General features: G+C 44.7%; 1 long non-coding RNA gene across 2 annotated transcripts in view; it reads right to left on the bottom strand.

Moving 5' to 3' along the window:
• The window catches only part of LOC307212751, a 144,868-nt gene that overhangs the window by 19,822 nt on the left and 101,854 nt on the right, over window positions 1–23,192 (bottom strand). Inside the window, exon 3 of one of the 2 annotated variants that reach the window (XR_013837173.1) lies at window positions 21,033–21,379. The exons of the other annotated variant lie outside the window; for it this stretch is intronic. This is a non-coding gene — a long non-coding RNA (uncharacterized lncRNA). Of the gene's footprint in view, window positions 1–21,032; window positions 21,380–23,192 lie in introns of those variants that run through there. 2 annotated transcript variants of the gene reach the window in all.

Below are 23,192 nucleotides of genomic sequence, written 5' to 3'. Positions count from 1 at the left end.
CAAAGCAGTTTTCTCCAGCTGGGCAATATATGCATGGTTAAGTGTGCCTTAAAAACATGTATTAATGAAAACAATGTACAAAATGCATTATAATGAGGGAAATTGTTTGCAAAATGTGTATATTAGGCAAAATTACATACAAAATACGTATAATGGGGGGAAATATAATAAAATGATGGTGAATGTTCATGAGGACCATTTTTTCTTTAAAAAATGCAAGCTGATGTGGAAAATGTGGAGAATTGATCAGAAAAATGAAAAACACAGAAAAACTGAAATTGACAGATTCACTCATCCTACTCAGAGGAGGGTGTTTAGAGAAAATTGAAGGGTCTGAGTAGGTGCATATTGGTGGAGGTACTCTAAGACTTTAGCATGGTCAGGGTCAATGTTCAGAGTTCAGAGCACCCAAAAGGATTAAAGATTTATGCTTGGATAGAAACAGGGCAAACTTTTGAAATTGGAAAAAAGTTCAAAAACCCATTTTTGACAATATGGGAATTTGCTTTTCCAATAAAGGTCAGACTCATTTCCAAGGTCTTGGTTATACTTAAATAGTTTTCTATATTGTGGTTCAGAAAATCAAACTACAAAGAAGTTGAAAGTGGCCAATTGCTTGCTCACTGAAAGCATTTATATTCCATCTTTCAGTAACTGGCACCAAAGACAATACAGAAATATCATAAAATCATTAAAAAAAATTTCATATCTAAAAACAACAAGTTCCACAGTCAGCACAAACAATTTTAAACTTTAATTACAAGAAAGTCATGAAAAGCTTTTTTAAACAGAACAGGCTTACCTTTCCTGAAAACCTTTATTCTATAGTTTGGCTTTCTCAGGCCTTTCTGGGTAAAACACAACAATCCTACCTCACAATCTGCCTGTGTTACCCTACAAAGGGGGTCTGGAAACACGACAGTCCTCTTTAGCCAAATAAAAACAGCAGGCTGCAGCAAGAATAAATGACCCAGGGGAATTCTCCAAATTCTGGACCCCGAATACAAAATTCAAGACACTTTTATAACATTTACATGTGTGATCACCTCGTGCACGATCCTTTCCATTACAGTCGTACCTCAGGTTAAGAACTTAATTTGTTCCGGAGGTCCGTTCTTAATCTGAAATTGTTCTTAATCTGAGGTACCACTTTAGCTAATGGGGCCTCCCGCTGCCGCTGCACCACTACACAATTTCTGTTCTCATCCTGAAGCAAAGTTCTTAACCCGAGGTACCATTTCTGGGTTAGCAGAGTCTGTAACTTGAAGTGTCTGTAACCTGAAGCGTCTGTAACCCAAGGTACGACTGTAATATCACTGGATAACAGAATGCAAGGGCAGCTTGTGGACCCCTAAAACAAATTTCATTGGTCAGAACAGCCTGCCCCTAATTACTATGACAACAGGTATCTTTAAGCAAATTTCATACCAAATGTTGCTTTTCTGCTATCTGCTACACGAAGACTTGTCTAGGTTGGGAGAATTTACTGCTTTTCTTCTTTGAAGATCTCCCACTATTTCTTCTGCTCAAGGTTAGCTTTCTCTTCTCTGCTTTTGGAAGCTGATAAGAGAGGTCCACAATGGGTGCTATGCCAGCAAAATGCGAAAATGCACCTTGTTATTCACAGGTAGGAGGTTCAGGGAGAATTAGCAAGCTGTTAGAGCTTCAAGGCAGCACTGAATTCCTTGCAAAATAAGCAGGCTGGAGAAAGATGACTATATGTCCAGTACATTACCAATACAGGGCAATGGCACAGATATCTTGTGGTTGTGGCTGAGACAACGTGTTTATGCAGACTCAGCACTTAGCAGGCTGAGGTCAATTGTGTTTCAGAGGTGTGTTCTGTGACAGAAAGTGTGAGCATAGGTGTGTTTGCTATGGGTTCTGACATGTCTCCTGGGCCACAACATCCACCTGGGTCCCAGGTCGTGTCACCCAGATCTAACCTGGAGTTGCAGCACTATTGAACCAGCACAAGAAGCCAGGTATTTTACCTTAAAATCAGTTCTGCACAGCATATAAAAATTCCTTTAAACCTTGTGTCTAAAGTTAAAGGATTCCTAGCCCCCTGCACACACACACACAGCCCAAAACATACAATAAGATATAGTTGCCTTTGCACAGGACTTCCATTACTGGAATAATACCAGGAACCACTTACGATAGGAGGAAATATACACACACATAATGGAACTGTATTTCCCTGGGCTTTCAAACTGGCAACTTTGCTGGAATGAAAACAACCCAGGCTGAGAAGGTATTGCGTACAAGGAATGAAAAATGTACTACTTTATCTATACATATATAAAAATATATATTATGGAATCATTGTTTTTTTCCTCCTTTGAACATCACATTCTCACTGCCTATTAATACCATTCCTTGGCACAGCTTACATTTCCATATTCAACACCTCACATTCTGTGGTGTAGAAGATATTGCAGTAAACACAAGCTGCCCTTGTTAGTGTTCTTGAAAATTGTGTGCTGCCTCCTGCTCTCACACAAGCTGTTAGGCCACAACTGGCCATGGGAGGGAGGGAGGGAGGGAAGGCACTTAAAAAAATCATGTTGCCCTTTAACATTTAAATTACTGCCGAAATGTTCATAGCGAATGTTCAGTCCGGCTGGTGATGTTGTTTCAGAAACATGAACACAGCTGGTGCCAAAAAGAAAAAGAGAGAGAGAGAAGGAGAGTAGCTATTTGTGAGTTTCAAGTCCTAAGCCCCGTATTCAGCTAGAATGTTCCTAAAAGGATTTATCCCCAGGAAACAGTACTAGCAAAGGTTTTAAAAGGATTTTGTGGCGCTTTAACGCCTCCTCCTTAAGAACCCTTTTCAGATGACCCGTCTTTGCTCGATGGTTAAGCATTTGGGCTGGTAAGCCAAGAGAGGAGAAATGGTACCATCAGAATGGGATATAAAACAGAACTGTCCGTCCAGCAAGCAATGCTGTTGAAATGGCCTAGACTGAGAGGGCAGTGCAATGCAATGAATCCTTCTTACCCAGGAGCAAATGAATGCAAGTTGCAGGTGCATGTTTGAGCCTGTCTGTCCACATGGCAGGGTAAAAATGTGTATGCAGGATGGGCACAAGGGTTGGCAAGATGGCTATGTTCCACCTCCATTGTCAGAGGCTGCTGATGGAATTGCAATTGGGGGGCAGGGAGGGCTGTTGCACTCACATCCAGCACTGCCTCCTGCGGGAGCAAAGTCCATAGTTTAACTCTGTGTCATGCAAAGAAATACAGTACTTTCTTCTGGGTGTCCTGAATCTTCCGACATTCAGCTTCATCAGATGGTCATAATTCTATACAGTAGACCCTCAGGTTACGTTACTCTCGGGTTACGTTACTCTCGACTAACGTAAACTTTGGGTTGTGAAAGTGGTAAACCTGGAAGTATTTTTTCAGGTTTCGACGCTCACGCATGCGCAGAAGCACTCTGTGCACCGCGCACATGCGCAGAAGCATTCTGTCAGCCGCGGTGTGCGCAGAAGCAGCGCCTCTAGATACGGATTTTTCAGGGTGCACACAGACCCCCAGAATAAATTAAATTCATATCCAAAAAGTCCACTGTAATTCTAAACTGTAATGGAATCAAAACAGCATAAAAACAAATATATTAAAATACAGAGAGCAGCACAGCACTCTTAAGAGCCCTTTCCTTAAACAACAACCACTTCCGAAAACCTTCCAGAATAAAACTGTATTCACCTGCTGGCGGGAGGACAACAAAGAGGGAGCCAGTGTAGCCTCTCTAGGAAGTGAGCTCCAAAATCTGGGAGCAGCCACTAAGAAGGCCCTTGATTATACTTGACACCCCATATTTGTGTCAAATTAGCTAGAACTAGACTTCAGAATCAGGTGTCGTTTTTGAAGCCTGGAAAGATCCTTTGTCCATTTGTTTGTTTATTGATGACAGCAAGAAATCAACTCATGTCTGTTCTCCAGCTGAGAACGGATCTCATTTCATAATTTCAATTGGCTGGGTCGCAATAATTCTCACCAGTGGTCCTTTGCTTTCCATAAAACAAACTTTATACAGTTGTACCTTGGTTCTCAAACTTAATCCGTTCCGGAAGTCTGTTCCAAAACCAAAGTGTTCCAAAACCAAGGCTTGCTTTCCCATAGAAAGTAATGCAAAATGGATTAATCCATTCCAGATTTTTGAAAACAACCCCTAAAACAGCAATTTAACATGAATTTTACTATCCAACGAGACCATTGATCCATAAAATGAAGGCAATAATCAATGTACTGTACAGTGGTACCTCGGGTTAAGAAATTAATTTGTTCTGGAGGTCCATTCTTAACCTGAAACAGTTCGTAACCTGAGGTACCACTTTAGCTAATGGGGCCTCCCGCTGCCACCACGCTGCCACCACGCCGCCACCACACATTTTCTGTTCTCATCCTGAAGCAAATTTCTTAACCCGAGGTACTATTTCTGCTTTAGTGGAGTCTGTAACCTGAAGCATCTGTAACCCGAGGTACCACTGTACTATTAAATAAATAAGACAGTATTGTAGATGATAGAAATTAAATTTTTTTCTCTTACATGTACTGATGTTAGTCATTGTTTGAATGGAGGGCTTTTATCCATTTCTGCAGTCACACAATCAGCCAGTAGCTGAACTGGGTTCCACACAGTCACAGAAACAAGTCACAAAAACGAAGTAACAAGCCACAGTCACAAAAATGAAGTCACAAGCCACAGTCACAAGTCAATCCCATAAAATGAAGAACAAGTCACAGTCAAAAAATGAAAAAAAAAAAGCAAAAACAAAAGCTCCAATTATCACTTCTGTGTTGTGTGGGTGCTCGGGACTCAACAGCTGACAGACTCAACAACAAGCCTCTGATTAGCAGTGGGGGACTCAATTTACAAACAGAACACACTCAACAGGAAGCGGAACATGTTCAGCTTCAAAGGCAAAGTTCACAAACCAAAACACCTACTTCCAGGTTTGCAGCGTTCTATTTCCAAGTTGTTCATAAACCAAGCTGTTCTTAAACCAAGGTACCGCTGTAGTTTAATAAGTGGCAACCATTGAATCTTACTACTTGTTTGGTGTCTTCATTCTGGAGGTATTGAGGCAAACTATATTTTCAAAACTTTTGAACCAGGCAGTCCAAATAAATGGGATTTATTGTTTCTGGAATTAAAAGTCCCCCTGGCCTTTGGGACAAAGGCAGTTCAAGTAAAGCCATGTCCATTGAGATGACAGTATACTCATGACACGGGATTTTCAATTTTTAACTAGGGAAGTGTGGAGGAAGAGGGAGGACTTTTTTTTCATCAGCGCACATTCTGAAATGGAATTAGTTCAATTGTGCCACCGAGCCACCGTCCTAGAGAATTCTCAAACAAAAAGATCTGTGAAACAATTTGCAATTTTTCCCATGTACAATCCAATGATACTCCAGAGACTTCGCATTCCTCTAAGATAGTTTCTAAACCTCATTATCCTCGAGTTTAGCACAGTGTTCTGGCCAACTGTCAGATGGCTGTGGATGCTGCTGCTAATGAACTGTAAAATGTCCAGGGATTAAGCATCCAAGGTTGCAATCCTAAGCACGTTTACTTGGAAGTATGTTTCACTGAAGTCAACAGGATTTCATTGTGTCAGATGGAGATGCTGGAATCATGGATATGATGATGGTATTAATATATACTGGATAACAGTTAGCATTGTGTTCACCTTTAGCATTCCAGTGCTAATAAACTGTGCGATGATTTCCCTTGGCCCTTGGTGCTGATAACATAGCACTAAGTATCTTTTGTTTCATTACAGCCAACACTCACCCACTGCTCAGCCCTGAAGTAGTGGGACACCTGTTTACAACAAGGAGTCAATCCTACAATGTGTGAAGTATTAATCAAAAAATGTTACGTCTCCAATCATGGCCATTTCCTGCTTCCTATTCATACCTCCAATGTTTTTATAAGTCAGGGTGTCAGAAGTTGCAGCATCCAGTTAAGGGAATTTGGCATCCAAGCAGAACCGAAAGTCCCAGAATTAAGTTACAGTCTTTCAACTTCACTTCTATAGAGGCCAAAACTGCCCTACCTATCCGCTTTTTGTGATTTTTTTTCAAAGATTGCACCAAAAGAAGATGAAAGTGTTTCCCCGTACAGAGTGATGGCAACTGGCCAGCCAACTGGCTGGGAAAACCCATGTGACCAATACAGGAAGCACTGTCCTGACTCGCAATTTGTCTCCCTCCCCCCCATAACATTGCTATGTAGCCAGATCTGATTGGCTGCATAGCACAGTGATTTCAACAGCTTCACTACGAGGTTTCTGACGGATTGGAGTCACCATAGAAGGAAAAAAAGGTCTTGCCAGATGAAAATAGTGCTGAAACAAAGAAACCAGAGGTGAAACTTCTCCCCCCCCACCCCCCGCAGTAGTGAACAGGCTTGAAAAATGATAACCATTAAAATTTAGTTTTGTTTAGAAAGATTATGTCCCTATACTGCAGCTACATTTTCAGTATGGAAAGCAAAATGGGTGACATTTGGTGTAACTCAAGTGATAGTGAGCCCTGTGGTCCTGTTCTGTTGCCTCTGGTTCAGGTTGAGTTGCTCTCTGCTGCACTGGGAACCACTTGTGCCACCTCAGATTTGACCCTAAAGCAATTTGGAGGGGTAGGGCTAAAGGTCTTTAAAAGGATTTTAAAACTATATTTTTAGAGTTTTTAAAAGCTTGAAGGGGGAGTGACCTGGGATGACACAGGATCAGATCTGCAGCATGTTTTCAAGTGGCTTCTCCGCAAGCAAAGAAAACAAGCAGCTCATGAAGAAGCTGTCCAAAATCAGTGGTAAATGGGAGGATCAGATCCTGTGTGATGCAGCACCCACTCTCTACTTGTTTACATGTGCACATATACCATTTGCACAAAAGAGCAGTCCAAAAATAAAAATAGGAGATGCCTCACACCAAACTAGGTAAGGATTTGGAGTTGTTCACAAGAAATGTTGCCTGTTGCTTCATTTCGACAGCCTTTCCTCCCCATTTCCTGGCCAGGCCAGGGCAGCTTTTCTGTTAGTTTCTGGGGTTGACAAGGCATGTGAGCCTCACCTGTCTTGAGCCTTCCCCAGCTGAGAAATCAGACAGCTAGTGAGCCCCACCTGGGCTGTGGGTCCTTGCCTGTTTCCCTCAGAACTGACAGCTGTTAGTTCTGAAATCCTGAAGTCAGGCATGGTACGTCCCACTTTGCCACTTTAGGCAAAACAGGAAGTGCCATCCTGCTCTGCCATACCAAAACACCAACACCGCCAGTGGGATACTCACTTCCGCCACTTGTGGAGAAGCTTTCCTGGCATTGATCCCTGAAAGAGCTCCCAAATCTTAAGAGATATTTTGCTCTCCTAGACATCTTGCAGGACTTTGATGAGATCTTGCACGACCTTGCTAGAAATCACCTTTATTTTATTTTTTAAAATAATTGACCAGATTTGCACAAAACAGCAGACACATTGATCCTGTGTGGTAGGATGTCCAGCAGGAACGATCGCTGCTGCAATGAGCACACCTTCTCCTGGATAGACACACCCACTAGTCAGATAGATCTCAAACTTTTCCTGCAGCTTTGCTTGCCTCTCCTTCCTTGCCTGAAGCCTCACCTCCAGGCTGTGGGTATGCATCTCATCCAAGGCTCTCCAAACATGCTTGACTTGGCTCAAGCCTTGGCTGAATCCAGTGCACAGCCCTAGTAATATCATCTACCTGCTCTTGAAGTGTAAGGCTAGATATTTTAGAGCACTAGCTCTTATGATGTGGGGTAATTTTGATTCTAGCTTGGTCCTCTGGATGAGGTAGTAAGCAGCAGTGCAAATATGGAGAGGATGCCTGGTCTGCAGGACTAACTCTAGGCTATACTCAAGACCACAGACCCGCCTGCTCCAGTACAGGATGGCCACAACATTTGGCTGCCTGGGCCACTTGCAGAACATGTAATACTCCATATCATAGAAGCTGACAAATGTGCAGCCCTCCAAGTGTTCCTATTTTCCAGGGGCAGTCTCGGATTTACCAAAGCTGTCCTGGTTTCTGATTTGATCCCGGAATGTCCCGGTTTTCCGATTTTCATTGGAGAAATGTTGGAGGGGATGTGGCATATTAGCTACACCACTAATCAGTCCATGGCTTGAATCTTCCACCTGCCATTAACTTACTTAGACAAAGCACTTCTTACAGCATCTGAAATGCTGAGGTCTGGGCTGGACCGAGACATTTTGCATCCTGAGGTGAAGGACGAGACAGCACCACCAATTCTATGTACGGCGATCAGCTGGACTAGCAGTTGAATCTTACTTAAAAACCTGCTTTTGTCCTCTACTAAAACAGAGAGCAATAAGAAAATTTCCAGGTCAGGCTGTGAGGTACACAAAGCTTCATCTTCCACCATCTTCCCACCTCTCCACTGCAACATCTCCAAGATGAGGTAAATCGGTTTTGCTTCCAAGTGGGACTGGGTTGCGCTTGGGCCACCAGGTCCCGCCCCTGCCTCAGCGTGGTGCGGGATAGCGTCCCACATCCACGCTGAGGGTGACCCGACCATGCCACTTGCCAGGCAGCCAATCAGGGCGCTGTGGGGGCATGGCCAGGGCCCATTTAAACCGCAGCACGACTCTGGAAGGTCCGCACTGGTGGTTTACCCTTCCAGACTTCCTGCAAGGTGGACAGGAGTCAGATATAGTCTATTGATGCCAATGCCTAAGCCAATACCTCTCACATTCTGTAACCAATAAAGTTGTGGCCTAAATTTTGCCCATTAACATTAACCTAAATTCTGTGTCCTTGTGTCTTTGTTCTCCTGGGGGTGGCATGGGGGTCTTGAAGTGCAAAAGCTTCACTCTTCTTAATGGTAGGCCCAGCCTTGAAGGATACTGATAGTAACACGGACCTACGACTGTTGAGGTGAGTTGAGGATTACAGCTAGACAAATGTAAGTACTGTGCTTTAAGTACTCTGATATGCTATCGAATATTTATTTGTTTATTGAAAGACGCTGGCAAGCTATTTTGAATGAGAACAAAGGCCCCTGGTCTTTGTACTTTTAACATTACATAAAGTTTTAAAGTGTGACAGTGTTGGCTGAGGATTTTGCTGCTGTTGTTGTTCCTTCTGTCTATTTTGGAGAAGGGGGGAGGAAGAGAGCTGTTGAATTTTGACAGATAGCAAAATATATTTAAAGTTTTTTCTCTCCCCTTGTTTGTATAGGCAAATTTTGTCTGCTCACAACATGATAACGGGGATGAGGGAAGAGGGACCAGTCACGGAAAATAAAAGTGGGAGGTGTTGTGGGGGATTATTAAATGCACTTGAACCTCCAGAGGCAACATATTTTGATCACTAGCCTGGCACCAAAAGTTGTTGGCATGAGAACAACTGTCTCGTTTACTCTCCCAAGCAAAGGAAGGCAAAGTTACTGACGGGTAAGATTTGCACTACCCAAACACAATGAAAAAAGGGATTGTTTCACCAATTGTCGTATCTGCACTGCGCAGGCTGCTTTCTTATGTGTTTTTCAAATCGCGAACATGAAGCATATTAAACTGATTAAGGATTGTGCGATTCCAGGATCAAGCTGGCCGGCAACAATGGCTTGAATTAGTTTGTCTGAAGCCGTGGGGCTCCAAAGAGAGCGGGTAATAATCGCACAATAAAGCGGAGCATCTTTTGTGATCGGCGAAGACATATTCTAAAGGGCACAGCACATTTTTAACAGGTGCTGCCGCCGAGTGCAAGCTATTACTGCAGAAGTCAGGAAGTTCTGAAGTGTACCGGAGCACAGAGGGAAGTGCTGCAATTATTTCTATAATGTTTCTCGTCTTGTCTTCTAAAAAGAAAAAGAAAACAGCTTCTTGTAGACAACCATGAAAAAATAGAATCCTAAGAACCTAATAGAAGCCCTGCTTGATCAGATCAAGACCCATCTAATCTAGAATCAAGGTTCCCACATTGACCAACCAGTTGCCAATGGGATACCAGAAGCAAGACATGAGGTCAATAATACTCTCCCACTGTTGATCCTTAGAGACTGGTGCTGAGAGATAAGGTAAAGGGTAAAGGGACTCCTGACCATTAGGTCCAGTCGTGGCCGACTCTGGGCTTGCGGCGCTCATCTCGCTTTATTGGCCGAGGGAGCTGGCATACAGCTTCCGGGTCATGTGGCCAGCATGACTAAGCCGCTTCTGGCGAACCAGAGCAGCACACAAAAACACCATTTACCTTCCTGCTGGAGCACTACCTATTTATCTACTTGCACTTTGACATGCTTTCGAACTGCTAGGTTGGCAGGAGCTGGGACCAAGCAATGGGAGCTCACCTCGTCGCGAGGATTCGAACCGCCGACCTTCTGATCGGCAAGTCCTAGGATCTGTGGTTTAACCCACAGCGTCACCTGCATCCCAGGTGCTCGGATATAATCTGTCTCTAATACTGGTGGTAGCATATAGCCACCGCAGTGAGTAGAGATGTCAGAGAAGTCCAGTGAAAAAGGAAACAGTTGAAGAAATTGCTGGTTTACCCTTATTTATTCCCATGTCTGGAATGGGATTGGTATTCATTATTGTTCTTGCTTTTTCGGTCTTCCAGTGTTACATAATTACATTTCCCTGCAATTGCCTTGTGTTTCCTTTGCAAGGAAATGAATGTACTAAAGTAGCATTGATTTCAGTGGGTCTACTCTGAGCATGACTACCAATTGCGCCCCTCCCTCCACTTACCATGTTAGGATCAGACACATAAGAAACCCCTGCTATAAATTAGTCAATGGAAATGCCTGGAGCGAGAATGACATTTTTTCATGTCTTCCACGTTTTATTTCCTTTGCTTCAGATAGCAACCAGTGTCTGCTACCACAACCACATAATGGAGACCCCTGCAGCAGAGTGTTGTGATGTCTCCATGTTTGGCTGCCCTCGACTATTCTTGTTGGTGTCCTGCTGCTGCTGGTGGCTTGGCTGGCTGGCTTTTGATTTATCTGTTGGGTTGGCTTCTTTGCTTTCCTGTTGCTGCAGCTGGACTGTTTGCAGGCTCCAGGAAAGCTGCCTGCCATGCTTTCTGATGGTTGGTGCTAACGCTTTGAGGTTGACCCTTCATTTAGAAAATCTGTAAGATGAAGTCTGTACAGGGTTGCATCAAATGATCACCCATTTTGATTTTCAAGTCAGACTTGACAGTAGTAGTAGTAGTAAGAGAGAGAGAGACGAGGAATACTGTCCTGAAAACTTTGCATTGTGTGAACGGTACACTTCCTTTTGATTCTATCATGGTGCCTCAATTTGCTGATGAATTAACACCAATTCTGGCCCCGCCACCGATTTAATTACGGGATCCTGAGAAAAGTCGCATGGACAACCCCACCAAGGACAGAATGGGGTGGTATCGTTGGAATTGCTGATGAAAACTGAAAACGTTTTGGAACTTATTCACAGCAGTCAAAGAGGTAACACCAATTGTAGCACAACTACACTGGCTGCCGATTAATTCCTGGGCCCAATTCAAAGTTATGGTGTTGACCTATAAAGCCTTACATGGCTCAGGACTTCAATACCTTAAGGATCGCCTCCCCCTCTATGAACCACCCCTGAGCCTGTGCTTTTCATCTGAGGGGGTCTGCATAACACACCCAGGGAATCTGTGGTGCCATTCACATAACAAACACTACCATAGAGCTATCAAAATTTTTAAAAGTAGGGAGTCCATAGCTTGACTTTGAAAAACAAGGGGTCCGCAGAACCTATCTAACCACTGGCTTATTAGATTAAAGAGGTAAAATGTTTTGTTGCAGTTGATGCTGAGCAACATTTCATGCCATTCTTTGATGTCATGTCCTTCACTCACAAATCTTCTTTGCTTAGACAGATTCGCACTCTGGCTCATTTTGCACCCTAGGAGCTACTAAAATCCTGAATATCTTGTGATGTAGCTACTGCCTTGCAATCTTCTCTCAGTGTTTGCTTCCTTATTCTGGCATATTTTATCATATTTATTCAGGGGAGGGTGAAAATGTGCAAATTCAGCATTTTCCAGAAAGAGACGGGGGACACATTAAACTTGGAGGCTGCAGTTCCATAAGGAGGAAGGATCTTTGTACAGGAAACACTTGTCTTAATTCCATGAGGACAGAACAGAGAAGTGAACGAAAATGAAATGAAGTGTGTAGACACCATCAAAGGACTTGCACATATGACATCTTTTAATGACCCAACTTGTTGATTGACATGTCAGAATAATACAAACCTTTGATCTTTACTTAGTTCTTGTTCAAGCAACATGTCAGAGACACAGAAAGAGAAAAAATATGTTTATGTATCATCACATTAGTTTTGCAAATTAATTAGACAGCTTCTCTGAGTCCTTTGGCTGCATTCAGACGTGGGGTTTATTGCGTCAGTTTTATTGGTTATAATGCTCTGTCCTGATTTCTAATGTTCGTTTTCCCTGTTGCATTTTGGAACTGTAGCCTTTTTGATTGGTCTACTACTGCCATGTTGTGTTAACTCTCAAATGATGTAAAAGAGCTGTATGCCAGAATACCAGCACAATTTTCATCATGTGAGTAGTAGCGGCACAATCATTAAAAACTGCACGAAAATTACAATGCAAAACTCATGTGATTTTCTGAATTAGCGGGGTTACAAATGGATTTGTTTCTGGGAACAACGTGGAAATGAGCACTAAACTTCTGCTACATACCATTAGATTTCCAGAAACTGCTTTTACATCACATGAAAGATCACATATGTCAGGGACTCAGCGGGAGCGCAGGGAGGAGAGGAGATGGAAAGCGAGGGGGAGCAATCCGAGGGCAGCGTAGGAGAATATGACAGCAGCCCGATAGATTCCATGAGCCTCTCCAGCGAATCGGAAGATTCACAGAAGGGGGCGCCGATGGGCAGGGCAAGGGGCGACCCAAGGGGGACACCCCAGAAGCAAGGGGCCAGCGGGGACTCCCAGAGCACCAGTTGCAAATCAGGACCAGCTTCCCCACCAGAGCGTAGTGGGGGGGAGGAGTCCCAGGTGTCAGAGCCCACATATGCACCACCAGCGAGAGAAGATGAGTCAGGGTGGACCACGCCTCCATCGGAGAGCGAGTTAACGGTTAAGAGGAAAGTTGCAGGCTGGGCGCGCGCGCCAAGTTCAAAGGTACAGGCGAGCGGCACAGAAGGTAGCCCGGATAGGGAACCAGGTCCTAAAGCCCGCCGGAAGGAGGGGCAAGAATCGTCAGGGTCAGCGTCAGAGGAGTCGAGGAAGGATGAGACCCTAGCGGGCAGGAGGGCCCAGAGGAGAAAGGAATTTAGGAAGAGGTGGAGCAAAGCGAGAGTCTTAAACTGGTGTGGAGGGGGAGGAGACTCAGACAGGACTTCGCCGGTCTAAGCTCGGGACGTAGAGCTGCACGCTGCGGCTTTGAAATGGAGACTGAATCTCAATAAAGACTTTTGTACATAACTACAGCCTAGCGTTGGTCCTCTGTGAGCTGGGACCTGGAGGCAGCTCTGACAACATAAGATTATCAAGTAAGGAAATGTTGGGAGAATGGAATAAATGCCATCTGAATGCAGCCTCTTTCATGCAAAAAGTGCAGAAATCAGAAGAGTGGATGACTCACACACTTTCACTTCTAACTTTAGCAGGAGGGGAGAGGTGCATCTCACCTTCAGAGAGAGATGTAAAGGTGAGCATCAGAATCTGTGAGGGCCATGGTTCAAATAAGCATATGTTACTCTCTTATGCAATGCTTGATTAGTTCAGCCAAATCTGGGAACTAAATTTAACCACACTTGTTGAGAACATTGGCTTGTACGCAACTAAGTGATACTGAAATTAATGGACCTAAGTTAGCCCCACTCCCATGTTTTCAATGGAACTATTCTGTGTTTGAGTTCCTGCAAAGCGTTTAATTACTCCTTTAGGTGAAAACCAACACTTTATGGAGACATGATCAAGGGACAAATATGCATATGGGAATGAGTCTTTCAGTGAAGAAAAAATTACAGCAGTAGGGAGTAAACTGTGTGACATTGCCGAAAGGCAATGCATTTTCTAAGCTGTGAGATGATCAGAAGGTTGGCGGTTCAAATCCCCGCGACAGGGTGTGCTCCTGTTGCTCGGTCCCTGCTCCTGCCCATCTAGCAGTTCGAAAGAACATCAAAGTGCAAGTAGATAAATACCGTATTTTTCGCCCCATAGGGTGCACTGGCCCAAAAGGCGCACCTATTTTTTTTGGGGGGGGGAATAAAGAAAAAAAATTATTCCCCCCCCCCCCAGGCATGGGGCTGGGGCGGGGGAAGCCCGAGCTTCCCCCAACCCCAGCCCCCAGAACAGGCTGCTATCCGCAAGCTGTGGGAGAGCTGCGCGAAGCCTGAAGCCTGGGGGGCGCTGAGCTCAACACGCCCCAGGCTTCGGGGTGCAGGCAGCTCTCCGCAAGCCATGGGAGAGCTGCACAAAGTCACGCAGCTCTCCCACAGCTTGCGGAGAGTTTCCTGAAGCCTGGAGAGCGAGAGGGGTCGGTGCGCACCGACCCCTTTCACTCTCCAGGCTTCAGCAAAAGCCGGCATTTGCCCCATAGGACGCACACACATTTCCCCTTCATTTTTGGAGGGGGAAAAGTGCGTCCTATAGGGCGAAAAATACGGTAAGTATCGCTCCAGCGGGAAGGTAAATGGCGTTTCCGTGCGCTGCTCTGGTTCACCAGAAGTGGCTTAGTCATGCTGGCCACATGACCCAGAAGCTGTCTGCGGACAAACGCCAGCTCCCTTGGCCTATAGAGTGAGATGAGTACCTCAACCCCAGAGTCGTCCACGACGGGACCTAACGGTCAGGGGTACCTTTACCTTTACCATATCTCCTCTCAGTCTCCTCTTTCCCATTGCATGATCATATTGTTGTAACCTGCCCTAGTGAAAAACGGGTAATAAATCCAATAAATATATATTGAAAGCAATGCTTTCCCAATTGTTACAAATTTGTACAGTAGAATACAAAGTCGTGCCATGATGAACATTCTATCCACACAAGCATTGGACCTTGCCAGACGAAACAATTCCTTTTTTCTCTCTCCTTACACACTAGTCTGAGTGTTCCCCTGACCCTCTGATCCAATTTTCGGGGGGCTCTGGGGGTACACAGGGGGAGGAGGAGGGAAACTCTGTTGTGCAAGCAGAAGTCTTTGTGCAGGCCTTCTGTTGACAGGACTTCTTGGGAGAAACCCACCCAATGTATACATCCAACCCACATTTCCCCGAGACATTGTCAGATCATTTCACTACATCAGGTCTGCAGTTCGGCTGAGGGTGGCTGACATAGCCCAATTGGTTGCTGGACCTGTCATCTCTTTCAGAGTGCTTCCAGGTAGTCTCTGTTTTGTGAGAGGGATTCAAGGACATACTGTAAATCTAGGGTAGTGCACTTAAAGTGGATTAAAGTGCTCTTTCACTCTACAAAGCCACTTCTTGCGGTTAGGAAAACGACACGGAAATGCATTGAAAAGCATGGGGTGAACGAATGACCAACAGGAAGACTCGTTTGCACCCCTCAAGCAAATCAGGATAAGGCTGGATGAATACTCATTGTTGTATACCTGCCCCATGAACATATCAGAACAAATGTTCAGTAATGGCTGAGCAGACATCGTCTAACTTCCATATAAGCTTTGTGCAAGCAAATCAGGATGAATGCTCAATAAATAGGTCATCTGGAGAAGATGCAAGAAGTGCCCTTTGGGCTAGCATACATTGGGAGAAAGTCACAATCTATTTATTTGAAGCTATTTCCAAAACCACATGAGAAGTCTTCACTTCAGGTACCCCAAGACGCCATGCTGCACATTAAACAACCTTTCTCCTCCAACAACACCCCAGTGTGCCCAGTAGACTTACCCAGTGCCATTCTCAAAAAATAAAATAAAATAAAGCAAAACTTTTTTCTCTGTGGCAGGCTGCCACCTTTCACCTACAATGTTGCACAAAATGGAAGTGGAGTACCATTTACAGGATTATTATTATCCAGTGTTTACAGCTAATGGATTTGTGTTACAGCTTCATTTTACAAGGACTCTTCTCTTCTTTTAATTCACCCTTAGGTCTGTCACTTTATTCCCCCCTCCCTGTCATCCTTATAAAAGCCATTATCTTTCCATTAGCAAACCTGCTAGATAGCTCTTCCTATGCTCTTTGATCTGCCCAGCACCTGTTTCCATTTTTTTTTTGTGCCCCCACAATTACTCTCAAGAATTTTAAAGAATTAGTTTGCTGAGAGCTACTTCACACGCACAGTAGTACATTAATTAGCGTAAGATGTGTGGCGGGATTGGCATCGCTGCTTTTTGCTGCCATAACAACCCCCCTCTTTGTGTGAAGCAAGTCTCAGATGCAAGCTCTGCAGCAAACCCTTTTCGCCGGCACGACGGAAAGGTAAAATATTTGCGCGGGAACCAAATTATGCACGCTCCCTTCTCCATTGATTTGCAAAGGTTGTCGACCCCTCTGCATACTATTAAGCACGGCCTGCTTGCCTTTTGCACATTGTCTATCACGGACTCTTGAAAAAGCTTTTGCCTCATCTTACAGGGCTTGAGAATGGGACTCCTCCCCTCTCCAATCTGACATTAACAAATACAGAGCACAAGATCTCGTGTTCTATCACTGCCATCTCTAGATTAAGGCAGCCGGTGAAAGGCACAATATATTTGGTGCAGAAAATTGAAATGTACAGTAATAGGGGAGTGGTGGTGGTAAAAATATAACAAACTGGACCACTGGCAATTTACTGCCCTATCTGGGTGCCCTAAAATCTTTCCCCTGAAACAGGTTGCCTCACTTTTCCTAACAGTGGTTGCAGACTCTCCAAGTGTCTCTATTTTCCAGGGACAGTTCTGGATTTATACAAGCTGTTCCGGTTTCTAATTTGATCCCAGAATGTCCTAGTCAGTTGGGCAGGGTATAAATAATAAAATCTTCAGGGCAGAGAGGGACAAAGGCATACACCAGGGGTAGTCAACCTTTTTATACCTACCGCCCACTAATGAATCTTTCTTGATGGTAAAATTTCCTTACCGCCCACCAGTGCTCAGTGGAAGGAGGATTCAGCTTATGCCGTAGAACCCCCTACCGCCCACCTAGAATCCTGAAAAACCCACTAGTGGGTGGTAGGGACCAGTTGACAACCCCTGGCATACACAAACCACATTTTATACATGGATAGCTCAGTTGGTAGAGTATGCAGCTCTTCATCTTGGGGTCATGGGTTCAAGCCCCATGTTGGGCAAAGGATTCATGTAATAATAATAATAATAATAATAATAATAATAATAATAATAATAATATTTTATTTATACCCTGCCCTCCCCAGCCAAGACCGGGCTCAGGGTGGCTAACACCAGGTATAAAAAAAATTGATTGAAATACAACTTAAAAAACTAGATTAAAATACAACATTAAAATGCAGCCTCAATTTCAGCAGAAACTCAAATCAAAAATTTTTGGGGGGATGAAAATGTCAAGTCTTCACCAAGGCTAACTATCCAGACTGGTCCTACGTGGGCCAGAAAAAAGCCAGGGAAGTCCCCAAAGAGGAGTTCTGTCACAGAAGGAGAAAGGAAAAAAAAGAAAGAGGGGGAGGGAATCAAGTCGATTCCAAGCCAAAGGCCAGGTGGAACAACTCTGTCTTACAGGCCCTGCGGAAAGAAGTCAGATCCCGCAGGGCCCTGGTCTCATGAGGCAGAGCGTTCCACCAGTGTTGAAAAGGCCCTGGCTCTGGTTGAGGCTAATCTGACTTACTTAGGGCCCGGGACCTCTAGAGTGTTGCTATTTATGGACCTTAAGGTCCTCCATGGGGCATACCGGGAGAGGCAGTCCCGTAGGTACAAGGGTCCTAGGCCGTGAAGGGCTTTGAAGGTCAAAACCAGCAACTAAATCTGACCTTGTACTCCACCGGGAGCCAGTGCAGCTGGAAAAGCACTGGGTGAATATGCTCCCATGGCAGGGACCCCATGAGGAGCCTCGCTGTTGCATTCTGCACCCGCTGGAGTTTCTGGGACAGCTTCAAGGGCAGCCCCATGTAGAGCAAATTACAGTAGTCAAGCCTGGAGGTGACCGTCGCATGGATCACTGTGGCCAGGTCGGGGCGGGAAAGGTTGGACAAGATGACCCTTGTAGTCCCTTCCAACTCTACAGTTCTATGTTGTGTGCATTAGGAGGCTGAGGGCAAATGGGGGGACTATCTAATCAAAAGAGGCCATGGAGGGGTGCAATGTTGGCAAGTAGGCTCGATCCCTTGGAGATGGGGTCCTTAGCACAATTCTTGGAGACCAGGAAAAGGGAGGTCTAAATTCTGGGAGATCTCCTGTTGCTTCATGTCAGCCTAGATGAACAAGGGGGAAAATATAGTTCTGTGTATTCAAGCAAAGCAGAGTGCCTACATGTTTTATCTGTGTTGGAAGTAGATGGCTTTGTTGTTGTTGACATAATTTACTTAAAGAGACAGAGCTTTGGAACATTGGCATTCATCACAGTAAGACAGACCCTTCCAGCAGCAGACCTCAAAAAGGCTTCTGCTTGCAACGTTGGGTGTCTGCTGAAGGTTGGAGAGGAGCTATATGGACCAATGACCTCTCTCTTGCTTGGTAAGGCAGCTCTCTACATCAGTCTCAGTAATTGCTTTTCACCCAGTCTCCTCTTCATTCAGGATCATTAAGTCATCATTAAATGATCCCTATTGGGGCTGATATTTATGGTAGAGTTCTCAAGCTGTGAGGAAGACAGATCTTCTAAAGCCAGTAAAACAAACAACCAGCTTGCCAGATATGGCCATCATTTTTCCTCCACTATCTACCCCGGGTTTCATTCTGAGCTAGGATATTAAGTAGTCTTGTAGAAAACAAGTTCTGGAGAAAGAATGGAGGCATAAGTCTTCCTTCCTGCCACTGGAAAGTGTGTGTGTGTGAGAGAGAGTCTTTATTTGCAAAAAAGAAATGAACCATAATTGGGCATCGCACAATTGCATCACAAAATTCAGAGAGCTGTGAATTTTGAAGGATGGCTATGTTTTGCTTCTCACATTGTTTCAGGAGGTGTGGAGAAGAGGTAGGTTTGCCTTCAAGTGTGAACTGAATGGAATTTATCCCCCATCCTTATACACTTATAAGGAAGTTATCTGTTGAACCTGTTGTTAGTTTCTCAGCCAAGGTTTCTGGCATAGGATTTGTGGCCAACTGTAACATTCTTGCGCGGCCTGAAGCATGTTTGCAAGCATCTTCCACAGGTCCCACAGAAAGGCAAGCTTACTTCTCCCATTGGTAGCATTGAGGCAATCATCCAATCGGAAGGCTTGCTTGGTCCACTTAAAGCAAGCCAGTGACATTGTGCCTTGGAAATGTTGAGGGTCGCCCACATCACCAAATTTTGCAAATACTTTTTCGTGCACAGAGAAAAATGGTCATCTAAAGACTCTCAAGTGGTTTGGAAAAAAAATTGCAGGTGCAATTGGAAGAAACTGAATTTGTTTTGTGCTGAATGATGATGAAAAAGGAAACAGTTTTCCTTGTAAAACAAAGTGGGGTTTTTTTAAATTCAGGTATGAGCACTCATACTACTTGTAGCTATATTAAGAAAAGCAAATGTTTTGTCTATTGTAAAAACAGACAAACTACTGTTGTTTTTTAAACCTCTCTGCCTCCTTCTCCCACTAAATGAGCAGACCAGATTAAGCATTTGTAGACATAATGAGCATTTGCAGACAGGATGAGTAACTAATAAATTTAAACAGCATTTGGCAGGATCCCTTTGACCTCTAGCACCATATGTGCACGGTTTTCAATTTTCTCAGTCTTTCCAATGAATAGAGGTAAAGCTGACCCCCAAAGCCATAAGAATGAAAACATTGATTTTCTCCCCACTAAATTAATGAATGGGGAAGAACCAAAAACACTGCACAGTAACTCACATCTTGTCATAGAACAAAGCTTTGTTATTTCCCCTCTTCCAGTGCTGTTGGGGTATGCATTCAACTCAGTCAACCCACTTTATACCACATCAGGTCATTGGTGCATCAGTTCAGTGCTGTCTACACTGATAGGCAGCAGCTGTCCAAGGTTTCAGGTAGGAGTTTACCCAAGTCCTACCTGGAAATGCTGGGAATTGAACCTGGTACATTGTGTGTGCAACAGAAAATGCTCTAGTGTGAGTGTGAGAGCCAGTGTGGTGTAGTGGTTAAGAGCGGTGGACTCGTAATCTGGTGAACCGGGTTCGCTTCCCTGCTCCTCCACATGCAGCTGCTGGGTGACCTTGGGCTAGTCACACTTCTCTGAAGTCTCTCAGCCTCACTCACCTCACAGAGTGTTTGTTGTGGGGGAGGAAGGGAAAGGAGAATGTTAGCCACTTTGAGACTCCTTCGGGTAGTGATAAAGTGTGATATCAAATCCAAACTGCTATTCTCCTTCTTCTTCTTCTTCTTCTTCTTCTTCTTCTTCTTCTTCTTCTTCTTCTTCTACGGAGCTACAGCCCAGCTGTTTACATTCCTATGGATTTGAACTGGGGAGATTTTATATATATCAGGCATAGGCACACTCAGCCCTCCAGATGTTTTGGGGCTACAATTCCCATCATCCATGACCACTGGTCTTGTTAGATCATGGGCGTTGTAGGTCAAAAACATCTGGAGGGCTGAGTTTGTGTATGCCTGATACATATAAAGTCTGAATAATAATAATAATAATAATAATAATAATAATAATTTATTATTTATACCCCGCCTATCTGGCTGGGCTTCCCCAGCCACTCTGGGTGGCTTCCAACAAAATATTAAAATACAGTAATGCATCAAACATCAAAAGCTTCCCTAAACAGGGCTGCCTTCAGATGCCTTCTGAAAGCCAGGTAGTTGTTGTTCTCTTTGACATCTGGTAGGAGGGCATTCCACAGGGCGGGTGCCACTACCTAGAAGGCCCTCTGCCTGGTTCCCTGTAATTTGGCTTCTCACAGTGAGGGATCCGCCAGAAGGCCCTCGGCGCTGGACCTCAGTGTCCGGCTAGAACAATGGGGGTGCTCTTCTGTTTTACAGACATTGTCCTTCCTACCTATCTTGGCTCTCAAACTTCCCACAGCTGACGAGGCACGTAGCTATTTTCAAATCAGCAGTAGACAAAAGCCCAAGGTGTTCGCATTAGAGACCTGAAAATTTGTTCCCGTGTTTCGAGTATCAGCATCCAGACCAAATAATGACTCTGCCTCCCTGATAAACGACTGCTTTTCCACACTGCCCCCTTTTCAGTTCGCTCCATTATATCCTTGATTATACATCCATGGTGGCAATCCATTTCTGAGTCCATGCACTTCATTGCTTCGAAAAGAAACTCCCTTTTACAGCTGCCAAAGCAACAGAAATAATGTCAGTCACATTCACAAAACCAGCGAACCATATAATACCATTGACAGCTAACATACGTGACTTTAAGCACCCTGACTCCTGCTAGATTGATAACCCTGCAATTGCCATTGGAATGCGGTCCAGGAGTGTGGGATGGCATGGTGTTCGTGAAGTGTGCACTTGGAATTTTTTAGTGACCTTGTCAGCCCTAAGTGTAGCAGTTTAGCCAATGTTAAGGCACACACACTCACGAAAATCAACGTTGATGAACTGTAATTGCCCTCCCATTCCATTTCTCCATTAGCTAAAACTATCCAAAGAAGTAAAAGTACTGTTATCTGATTAACAAGAAGGCAACAGCTGACATACAGTTCAGTGTTTTGAGGGAGAATCTACTGGCAAAAATTAATCACAATTTCTGTTGAAGAACACCAAGTCTTTGGAACAGATCCATTATCCTGCAGCCTCTCACTAGGTTTCCATAGCTCTGAAAAGGTACGTAACTACTTTACCTCTCTAAATTGTGGTGTTATGGTAATTATTTTGGACCTTTACCTGTTTTCACACTGGCCATGTAGCCAAATCTTCATGTACAACTTTTCATATTTTTTTCAGATGACACAACCTTCACTGAAGCAGACCTGTCAGCTCAGAGCAAGAAACAGGGCACCCTGATTTTCAGACTGGTTTTATATCCTCCACTTTTAAAACATGATCTCCTGGTTTGGACAGTCACCTGCACCAGGGTGAACACAGTTGGGTAAATTAACCGACTCACAGGGTGAAATTCAGTGTTGTACTCTTCCAGTCATTCTGCCTGCGCAATAATTCCTGGTTGCTGGATGGAACAATCTCCCCTCTCTGGAATTTTATCCCAAGTCCAAGAGGATGTGGGTGGCGCTATGGTCTAAACCACTGAGCCTCTTGGGCTTGCCGATCAGAAGGTTGGCAGTTTGAATCTCCGCGACAGGGTGAGCTCCCATTGCTCTGTCCCAGCTCCTGCCAACCTAGCAGTTTGAAAGCACGCTAGTGCAAGTAGATAAATAGGTACTGCTGCGGCGGGAAGGTAAATGGCATTTCCATGCGCTCTGGTTTCCATCACGGTGTTCTGTTGTGCCAGAAGCAGTTTAGTCATGCTAGCCACATGACCCGAAAGCTGTCTGTGGACAAAGACTCTCCTCCCTGGAAGAGAGGGGAGTGGTTGTGGGCAGAAGCCCGAGCTCCACCCCTAGCAGGGGGCGGTAGCCCCCTGCCTCCCCCACTCACCTGGCTGGCGCCCACGCCCATCGGCAGGCACCCAACCAGGTGCCTCCGAGGGGGCGTGTTCAGCAGCCTATGTGCTGCGGCGCCAGCCCCTCCTCGGCCTCATTCTCCTCTCCGTCGTCTCGTCGCGAGTCACCCACCCTCCACTCCCTTCAAGCTCAGGATCTTAGTTCCTTGGCCTTGCTATGGACCTTAGGTTGGTCGCCCTGGTTGTCCAGGGGGCCTGGTAGGAATTTTTCCATTTGGCATTAGGCTTTTTGGTTTTTTCGCCTACCTCGTAGCAATCGTCACAACTTTCGTGGTATTGGTGGGTAGGTTAGGCATTGGAATAATGTGTTGTGGTGTGTCGAAGAGCTAGGTGTGGCCATCGCCTATGCCTTCAATTTTGGGGTATTCCGTTAAAGGAATCCGGCGGTCGTGTACTCTGTCCGATGCCTGCTTGGCGGGAGGCCATGGCACGACCCTCGGTGACATCAGGGGAGAGCCTATAGTTGGATTAGCATTAACAGGCTCCACCTACTGGTGAATAAACCCCCTTGTTTTAGACAT

This window comes from Podarcis cretensis (genome assembly GCF_951804945.1).
Source record: "Podarcis cretensis genome assembly, chromosome: 3".
Lineage (NCBI taxonomy): Eukaryota > Metazoa > Chordata > Lepidosauria > Squamata > Lacertidae > Podarcis > Podarcis cretensis.
The sequence above is the reverse complement of the archived record's forward strand: the minus strand, read 5'-3'. Positions and strand labels throughout refer to the sequence as shown.